General features: G+C 48.4%; 1 protein-coding gene across 1 annotated transcript in view; it reads left to right on the top strand.

The window, feature by feature from the left end:
* LOC111950435 (RIMS-binding protein 2) overlaps nt 1–9,749 on the top strand; it is a 55,275-nt gene that overhangs the window by 1,000 nt on the left and 44,526 nt on the right.

Below are 9,749 nucleotides of genomic sequence, written 5' to 3'. Positions count from 1 at the left end.
CTGATCCTAGTGTAGATCAGGTCCTGAGGTACAGGCTGATCTCTAGTTAGAGCAGGTCTAAGGTACAGGCTGATCTCTAGCTGAAGCAGGTCCTAAGGTATCAGGCTGATCTCTAGTAAAGCAGGCCTAAGTACAGGCTGAATCTCTAGTATAGAGCAGGTCTTAAAGGTACAGGCTGATCTCTAGTTGTAAAGAGCAGGTCCTAAAGGTACAGGCTGATCTCTAGTGTAGAAGCAGGCCTAAAGTACAGGGCTTGATCTCTAGTGTAGAGCAGGTCCTTAAAGGTACAAGGTGACCTTCTAGTATTTGAGCAGGTCTTAAAGGTAACAGGCTGATCTCTAGTTGTAGAGCAAGTTCCTTAAAGGTTACAGGCTGATCTCTTAGTGTAGAAGCAGGTCCCTAAGGTACAGGGCATGATCTCTAATGGTAGAAGCAAGGTTCACTAAAAGGTACAGGCCTGACTCTAGTATTGAGGCAGGTCTTTAAAGGTAGCAGCTGATCTCTAGTGTAGAGCAGGGTCCTGAAGTAACAGGCTGATCTTAGTGTAGAGAGGTCTTAAAGGTACAGGCTGATCTCTAGTGTAGATCAGGTCCTGAAGGTACAGGCTGAAATCTCTAGTGTAGATCAGCTCCTGAAGGTACCAGGCTGGATCTCTAGTAATAGAGCCAGGTTCCTAAGTCCAGGCTGATCTCTAGTATAGAGCAGGTCCTCAAAGGTAACGGCTGATCTTCTAATGTAGAGCAGGTCCTAAAGTGTACAGGCTTGATCTCTAATGTAGAGCAGGTCTAAAAGGTACAGGCTGATCTCTAGTATTTGAGCAGGTCTTAAAGGTAACAGGCTGATGCTCTAGTGTAGAGCAGGTCCTGAAGTACAGCTGATTCTCTGTGTAGAGCAGGTCTCCTAAAGGTAACAGGCTATCTCTAGAGTGTAGAGCAGGTCCTAAAAGGTACAGCTGATCTCTAGTGTAGAGCAGGTCCTGAGTACAGCTGAATCTCTAGTGTAGAGCAGGTCCTAAAGGTACAGGCTGATCTCTAGTATAGAGCAGGTCCTAAAGGTACAGGCTGATCTCTAGTATAGAGCAGGTACTAAAGTACAGGCTTCTCTCAGTATACGAGCAGGTCTGAAGGTACAGGCTGATTCTCTAGTGTAGAGCAGGGTTCTTAAAGGTTGCAGGCTGATTCTCTAGTGTAGATCAGGTCCTGAAGGTAACAGGCTGATTCTAAGTGTAAGAGCAGGTCCAAGGTACAGCTGATCTCTAGTATAGAGCCAGGTCCCTAAAGGTACAGGCTGATCTCTAGTGTAGAGCAGGTCGCAAAGGACAGGCTGATCTCTAGTGTAGAGCAGGTCATAAAGGTTACAGGCCTTGATCTCTAGTATAGAGCAGGTCTTAAAGGTACAGGCTATCTCTAGTATAGAGCAGGTCTTAAAGGTACAGGCTGATCTCTAGTGTAGAGCACGGTCCCTGAAGGTACAGGCTGATCTCTAGTTAGAGCAGTCCTAAAGGTACGAGGCTGATCTCTAGTGTAGAAGCATGTCCTAAAGTGTAAGGCTGATTCTCTAGTGTAGAGCAAGGTCCTGAAGGTACAGGCTATCTTAGTGTAGAGCAGGTTCCTAAAGGTACAGGCCTGATCTCTAGTATAGGAGCAGGTCCTAAAGGACAGGCTGATCTCTAGGTATAGAGCAGGTCCTAACAGGTACAAGGCTGATCTCTAGTATAGAGCAGGTCCTGAAGGTACCAAGCCTGATCCTTTTCTAAGTGTAGAAGCAGGTCTTAAGGTGCAGGCTGATCTCTAGTGTAAGATCAGGTCCTGAAGGTACAAGGGCTGATCCTCAGTGTAGAGCAGGTTTCTAAAGGTACAGGCTTGAATTCCCTTCTTAGTATTAGAGCAGGTCCTAAACGGTACAGGCTGATCTCTATGTAGAGCAGGTCCTAAGGTACAGGCTGATTCTCTAGTGTAGAGCAGGTCAAAAGGTACAGGCTTGATCTCTAGTATAGAGCAGTCTTAAAGGACAGGCCTGATCTCTAGTATAGAGCAGGTCCTTAAAGGTAACAGGCGATTCTCTAGTGTAAGAGCAGGCCTTGAAGGTACAGCTATCTCCTAGTGGTAGAGCAGGTCCCTAAAGGTACAGGCTGATCTCTAGTGTAAGAGCAGGTTCCTAAAGGTACAGGCTGTAGTGTAACAGGTCCTGAAGGTACAGGCTGATCTCTAGTGTAGAGCAGGTCCTAAAGTACCAGGCTGATCTTAGTATAGAGCAAGGTCCTAAAGGTAGCAGGCTGATCTCTAGTATAGGAGCAGGTTTCCTAAAGGTACAGGCTGATCTCTAGTATAGAGCAGGTTCCTGAAGGTACAGGCTGTATCTCTAAGTGGTAGAGAGGTCTTAAAGTGCAGGCTGATCTCTAGTGTAGATCAGGTCCTGAAGGTACGGCTGATCTTCTAGTGTAGAGCAGGTCCTAAAGGGTACAGGCTTGATCCTCTAGTATAGAGCAGGTTCCTAAAGGTATACAGGCTGATCTCTAATGTAGAGCAGGTCCTAAAGGTAACAGGCTGATCTCCTAATGTAGAGCAGGTCCTTAAGGTACAGGCTGATCTCTAGTATTGCAGGTTCTTAAAGGGTACAGGCTGAATCTCTAGTGTAGGACAGGCAGTCCGAAGGTACAGGCTGATCTCTAGTGTAGAGGCAGGTCCTAAAGGTACAGGCTGATCTCTAGTTGTCAAGAGCAGTCCTAAAGGTACAGGCTGGATCTCTAGTTGTAGAGCAGGTCCGAAGGTACAGGCTGATCTCTTATGTAGAGCAGGTCGCTAAAGGTACAGGCTGATCTCTACGTATAGAGCAGGTCCTAAAGGTACAGGTCTGATCTCTAGTATAAGAGCAGGTCCTGAAGAGTACAGCTGATCTTCTAGTGTAGAGCAGGTCTAAAGGTGCAGGCTGATCTCTAGTGTAATCAGGCCTGAAGGTACAGGCTTGATCTCTAGTGTAGAGCAGGTCCTAAAGGTACAGGCTGATCTCTATTATAAGCAGGTCCTAAAGGTACAGGCTGATCTCCAGTGTAGAGCAGGTCCTAAGGTAACAGGCTGATCTCTCGTTAGAGCAGTCCTAAAGGTACAGGTGATCTCGAGTATAGATCAGGTCCTAAAGTACAGGCTGATCTCTAGTATAGAGCAGGTCCTAAAGATACAGGGCTGATCTTCCATGTAGAGCAGTCTAAAGGTAAGGCTGATCTCTAGTGTAGAGCAGGTCCTTAAAGTACAGGCTGTCTCTAGTATAGAGCAGGTCTAAAGGTACAGGGTGATCCTAGTATAGAGGCAGGCCTAAAGGTTACAGGCTGATCTCTAGTGTAGGCAGGTCCTACAGGGTAACAGCTGATCTCTAGTCATAGAGGCAGGTCCTAAAGGTACAGGCTGATCTCTAGTATAGAGCAGGTCCTGAAGTACAGGCTGATCTCTATGTAGAGCAGGTCTTAAAGGTACAGGCTGATCTCTAGTATAGAGCAGGTCCTAAAGGTACAGGCTGATCTCTAGTGTAGAGCAGGTCCTTAAAGGTACAGGCTGATCTCTAGTGTAGAGCAGGTCCTAAAAGATACAGGCTGATCTTCTAGTATAGAGCAGGTCTTAAACGTACAGGCTGATCTCTAGTGTAGAGCAGGTCTTAAAGGTACAGGCTGATCTCTAGTGTAGAGCAGGTTCCTAAAGGTAAGCAGGCTGATCTCTAGTATAGAGCAAGTCTAAAGATACAGGCTGATCTCTAGTGTAGAGCAGGTCCTAAAGGTACAGGCTGATCTCTAGTGTAGAGCAGGTCCTAAAGGTAGCAGGCTGATCTCTAGTATAGAGCAGGTCTTAAAGGTACAGGCTGATCTCTAGTATAGAGCAGGTCTTAAAGGTACAGGCTGATCTCTAGTGTAGAGCAGGTCTTAAAGGTACAGGCTGATCTCTAGTGTAGAGCAGGTTCTTAAAGGTACAGGCTGATCTCTAGTGTAGAGCAGGTTTTAAAGGGAACAGGCTGATCTCTAGTATTTTGTTGCCACACTTCCAAGTTGTTGACTCCCCAGAAGCCAGGTTCACTTTGACAACAAATATAGTCGTGTTGTCATTTCTAAGTCGTGTCGCTAGGCTGTCGCTAGGCTTATTCAGACGGTAACTGTCATGCAAATGACCGCCTGTCTCACGGTATTTTCTCCCCAATTTCGTGATTTCCAATTGGTAGTTTACAGTCTTTTCCCATCGCTGCAACTCCCGTACGAACCGGGAGAAACGCAGGTCGAGAGCCATGCGTCCTCAAAAACACAACCCTGCCAAGTGGCCCTTCTTCTTGACACACTGCTCTGCTTAACCCGTAAGTCAGCCGCACCAATGTGTCGGAGGAAACACCGTCCAACTGACGACTGAAGTCAGCGTGTTTGCGCCTGGCTCGCCACAGGGAGTGGCTAGAGCTCGATCGGACAAGACATCTCGGCCGGCCTACCGGAGGACGCTGGGCAATTGTGCGCCGCCTTATGGGTCTCCCGTCACGGCCAGCTGCGACACAGCCGGGGATTAAAACAGGGTCTGTAGTGACGCCTCTAGCACTGAGATGCAGTGCCTTAGACGCGCGATGCAGTGCCTAGACCGCGATGCAGGCTTAGACCGCGATGCAGTGCTTAGACCGCGATGCATGCCTAAGACCGCGATGCAGAGCCTTAGAACCGCGATGCAGTGGCTTAGACCGCGATGCAGTGCCTTAGACCGCGATGCAGTGCCTTAGACGCGATGCAGAGCCTTAGACCGCGATGCAGTGCCTTAGACCGCGATGCAGAGGCCTTAGATCGCGATGCAGTGCCTTAGACCGCGATGCAGAGCCTTAGACCGCGATGCAAGTGCCTTAAGACCGCGATGCGTGCCATAGACCGCGATGCAGTGCCTTAGACCGCGATGCAGGCCTTAGACCGCGTGCAGAGCCTAGACCGCGATGCAGAGCCTTAGACCGCGATGCAGTGCCTTAGACCGCGATGCAGAGCCTTTAAGACCGCGATGCAGTGCTTAGCCCGATGCAGTGCCTAAGACCGCGATGCAGTGCCTTAGACCGCGATGCAGTGCCTTAGACCGCGATGCAGAGCCTTAGACCGCGATGCAGAGCCTTAGACCGCGATGCAGAGCCTTAGACCGCGATGCAGTGCCTTAGACCGAGATGCAGTGCCTTAGACCGCATGCAGTGCCTTAGACCGCGATGCAGAGCCTTAGACCGCGATGCAGTGCTTAGACCGATGCAGTTAGACCGCGATGCAGGCCTTAGACCGCGATGCAGTGCCTTAGACCGCGATGCAGTGCTTAGACCGCGATGCAGAGCCTTAGACCGCGATGCAGTGCCTTAGACCGCGATGCAGTGCCTTAAGACCGCGATGCAGTGCCTTAGACCGCGATGCAGTGCCTTAGACCGCGATGCAGTGCCTTAGACCGCGATGCAGTGCCTTAGACCGCGATGCAGTGCCTTAGACCGCGATGCAGAGCCTTAGACCGCGATGCAGTGCCTAGACCGCGATGCAGTCCTTAGACCGCGATGCAGAGCCTTAGACCGCGATGCAGTGCCTTAGACCGCGATGCAGTGCCTTAAGACCGCGATCAGAGCCTTAGACCGCGATGCAGTGCCTTAGACCGCGATGCAGTGCTTAGACCGCGATGCAGAGCCTAGACGCGATGCCAGTGCTAGACGCGTGCAGTGCCTTAGACCGCGATGCAGTGCCTTAGACCGCGATGCAGTGCCTTAGACCGCGATGCAGGCCTTAGACCGCGATGCAGAGCCTTAGACCGCGATGCAGAGCCTTAGACCGCGATGCAGTGCCTTAGACCGCGATGCAAGTGCCTTAGACGCGATGCAGTGCCTTAGACCCGCGATGCAGTGCCTTAGACCGCGATGCAGTGCCTTAGACCGCGATGCAGTCCTTAGACCGCGATGCAGTGCTAGACCGATGCAGTGCCTAGACCGATGCAGAGCCTAGACCGCGATGCAGTGCCTTAGACCGCGATGCAGTGCCTAGACCGCGATGCAGAGCCTTAGACCGCGATGCAGTGCCTTAGACCGCGATGCAGTTGCCTTAGACCGCGATGCAGTGCTTAGACCGCTGTGCCACTGGGAGGCCTCACTTTTACATTTTATTTATATCATATTTTTCTCGACGATTGCCAAGTGAGTGCGCACATGGAGCGGCTATTCTGTGTTGAGTGTAAATGTGTCTGTGACCGAGTTGTGTAAACTATAGAGTAATTATGTAAGCTCTGTGTGGTTACATTAAATTGATTTCTCCTTTGATGCTTGCAGCATATGCGAGAGGTCGCCGAGCGGAGGCAGCAGCTGGAACTAGAACATGAGCAGGCACTGGCTATCCTCAAGTTCAAACAGAATGAGATCAAACGACTACAGCGGGTGAGACGGCAACACCACACATTGCCTCTGGTCCTTTGGAGCTCAGTTGGTAGAGCGTCTGCTAAATGGCATACATTACTGTCCTCTCTCTCCTGCCTCCTACACAAGAACCACTGCCCAGCCAAACGCCTGTTCTCTCTCCCCCTGCCTCCTACACAAGAACCACTGCCCAGCCAAAGCCTGTCTTAAATATAAGGAAATGCTCTCAGCTATACAACCAGAACATCCAAGCAACCCTGTCCCAGAAATCACTAGCAACATCCAATCACCTCAAATTACATTTTTCGGCTTCACTTTTATGATGTGTATTAAAGACTTTGTCCAGTAGGAGGTAGCTGTTGGGTGCAACGTTGTTGGTTAGTTCTGGAGGAACTATTATGAGGGATTAGATGTGAAACTAAGTAACTGAAGAAACAAAATATTTGCGTGCATTGAATTACACTTTGTGAGTAGAATCATTTAAATAAATAATGTTTATCTTTCCATTCAACAGGCTGAGTTTTCGCCAAGAGGGAGCATGAGGGAGTGGTACAGATGCTGGAGGTAAGTCTGATCTGGTTTGTTGTAGTTCTGTGGTGCTGAGGTCTGGTTGTTGTAGTTCTGTGGTGCTGAGGTCTAGTTGTTGAGTTCTATGGTGCTGAGGTCGGTTGTTGTAGTTCTGTGGTGTGAGGCCTGGTTTGTTGTTAGTTCTATGGTGCTGAGGCCTGGTTGTTGTAGTTCTGTGGTGCTGAGGTCTGGTTGTTGTAGTTCTATGGTCTCGAGGTCTGGTTGTTGGTAGTTCTGTAGTGCTGAGGTCTGGTTGTTGTAGTTCTGGTGGTGCTGAAGGTCTGGTTGTTTGTAGTTCTGTGGTGCTGGTGCTGAGGTCTGGTTGTTGTAGTTCTGTGGTGCTGAGGTCTGGTTGTTGTAGTTCTGTGGTGCTGAGGTCTGGTTGTTGTAGTTCGATGGTGCTGAGGCCTGGTTGTTGTAGTTCTGTGGTGCTGAGGCCTGGTTGTAGGGATCACAATATAGTTGCCAAATCTAGGAAAACCAAAGTTCCAAAGACTGGGCCTAATATGGTGTATAAGAGGTCATACAAGAAGTTTTGTAGTGATTCCTATGTTGTTGATGTAAAGAATATTTGTTGGTCTGTGGTGTGTAATGAGGAGCAAACAGACGCTGCACTTGACACATTTATGAAACTACTTATTCCAGTTACTAATAAGCATGCACTAATGTTGGCTAATGAGACTGAGGTGAAGTCGCTCTCTTGCGGGTAACGTGTCAATATTCAATATGTTGATACAACAGCAGTTAAGATGGGGAGAAGTCTGTCCATAATAAAGCTCTGCTCTGCCTTCTCAACATCACTATCAACAAGGCAGGTCCTACAGGCCCTAGTTTTGTCGCACCTGGACTACTGTTCAGTCGTGTGGTCAGGTGCCACCTTGGAAAATTACAATTTGCTCAGACCAGGGCAGCAAGGCTGGCCCTTAAGTGTACAAGGAGAGCTAATAGTATCATGTAAATTGTTCATGGCTCAAAGTGGAGGAGAGGTTGACTTCCTCACTACTTGTTTTTGTAAAAAGTGTTGACAGGCTGAATGCACCAAGGTGTCTGATTAAACTACTAGCAAACAGCTCAGACACACATGCATACCCCACGAGACATGCCACCAGAGGTCTCTTCACAGTCCCCAAGTCCAGAACAGACTATGGGAGGGTTTAGCGTCGTCATACGCGTATTGAATGGGCGTGGTATACTATATATTTGTTTTTTGTATTGTATTTGTAATTTATTATCGATCCCATGTAGTTCCTGCCAGAGCCAGCATGCTACTTCTGTCCTGGGATCTGTATGTTGGTGGATCTGCCATGTAAGTTCCTGCCAAGCCATGCAGCATACTAGCTCCTGGGGATTTATTTTATCGATCCCCATTAGTTCCCTGCCAAGCAGCAACTACTCTTTCGCTGGTTTATTATGGGATCTCCATTTAGTTCCTGCTCAAGGCAGCAGCTACTTCTTCCTGGGGGTTTAATTATAGACTCCCAATTAGTTCCTGCCAAGGGCAGCACTTACTCTTCCTGGGTTTATTATGGATCCCATTAGTTCCTTCAAGGCAGCAGCTACTCTTCCTGGGGTTTTATTATGATCCCCATAAGTTCCTGTCAAGGCGAGCAGCTACTCTGCCTGGGTTTATATATGGATCCCCATTAGTTCCTGTCAAGGAGCAGCTACTCTTTCTGGGTTTATTAGGATCCCCATTAGTTCCTGTCAAGCAGCAGCTACTCTTCCTGGGTTTATTATGGATCCCCTTAGTTCCTGTCAAGGCAGCAGCTACTCTTCCTGGGGTTTATTATGGATCCCATTAGTTCCTGTCAGGCAGCAGCTACTCTTCCTGGGGTTTATTATGAATCCTCATTAGTTCTTGCAAGGCAGCAGCTACTCTTCCTGGGGTTTAATTATGATCCCCATTAGTTCCTGCAAGGCAGCAGCTACTCTTCCTGGGTTTATTATGGATCCCATTAGTTCCTGCCAAGCAGCAGCTACTCTTCCTGGGTTTATATGGATCCCCATTAGTTCCTGCCAAGGCAGCACTACTTCTCCTGGGTTTATTATGGATCCCCATTAGTTCCTGCCAAGCAGCAGCTACTTTCCTGGGGTTTATTATGGATCCCCATAGTTCCTCCGCCCAGGAGCAGCGGCTACTCTCTCCTGGGGTTTATTATGGATCCCATTAGTTTTCCTACCAAGGCAGCAGCTTACTCTTCCTGGGGTTTATTTGATCCCATATATTACCTCAAGCAGCAGCTACTCTTGCCTGGTATTATGGATCCCCATATTCCGGCGCTAGTGCGAGCGCACTGCGAAATAACATCTAGTTCCTACCAAGGCAGCAGCTACTCTTCCTGGGTTTATTATGGATCCCCATTAGTTCCGCCAAGCAGCGCTACTCTTCCTGGGGTTATTATGGATCCCCATTAGTTCCGCCCAAGCAGCAGCTACTCTTCCTGGGTTTATTATGGATCTCCATAGCTGTTTGACAAGGCAGCAGCTACTCTTCCTGGGGTCAAAAACATATTAAGGCACTTACATCAACCAAACACTTTTTTGCATCATATAACATTACAACACTACATATCTACAATATAACATGTATAAAACCAAAATAATACAATATTATAATGTACGTGTGTGTATAAGAGTGTGTTGTGTATGCATGTCTGTTGCTGTGTGGTGTGTGTCTCGTCAACAGTCCCCACTGTTCCATTAAGGGGTATTTTATCTGTTTTTAAATCTGATTCTCCTGCTGCATCAGTTACCTGATGTGGAATAGAGTTCCATGTAGTTCATGGCTCTATGTGTAAGCTGTTGCA

This window comes from Salvelinus sp. IW2-2015, linkage group LG23 (assembly GCF_002910315.2).
Source record: "Salvelinus sp. IW2-2015 linkage group LG23, ASM291031v2, whole genome shotgun sequence".
Lineage (NCBI taxonomy): Eukaryota > Metazoa > Chordata > Actinopteri > Salmoniformes > Salmonidae > Salvelinus > Salvelinus sp. IW2-2015.
Note: the sequence above shows the minus strand (reverse complement) of the source record. Positions and strands in the feature narration are given on the sequence as shown.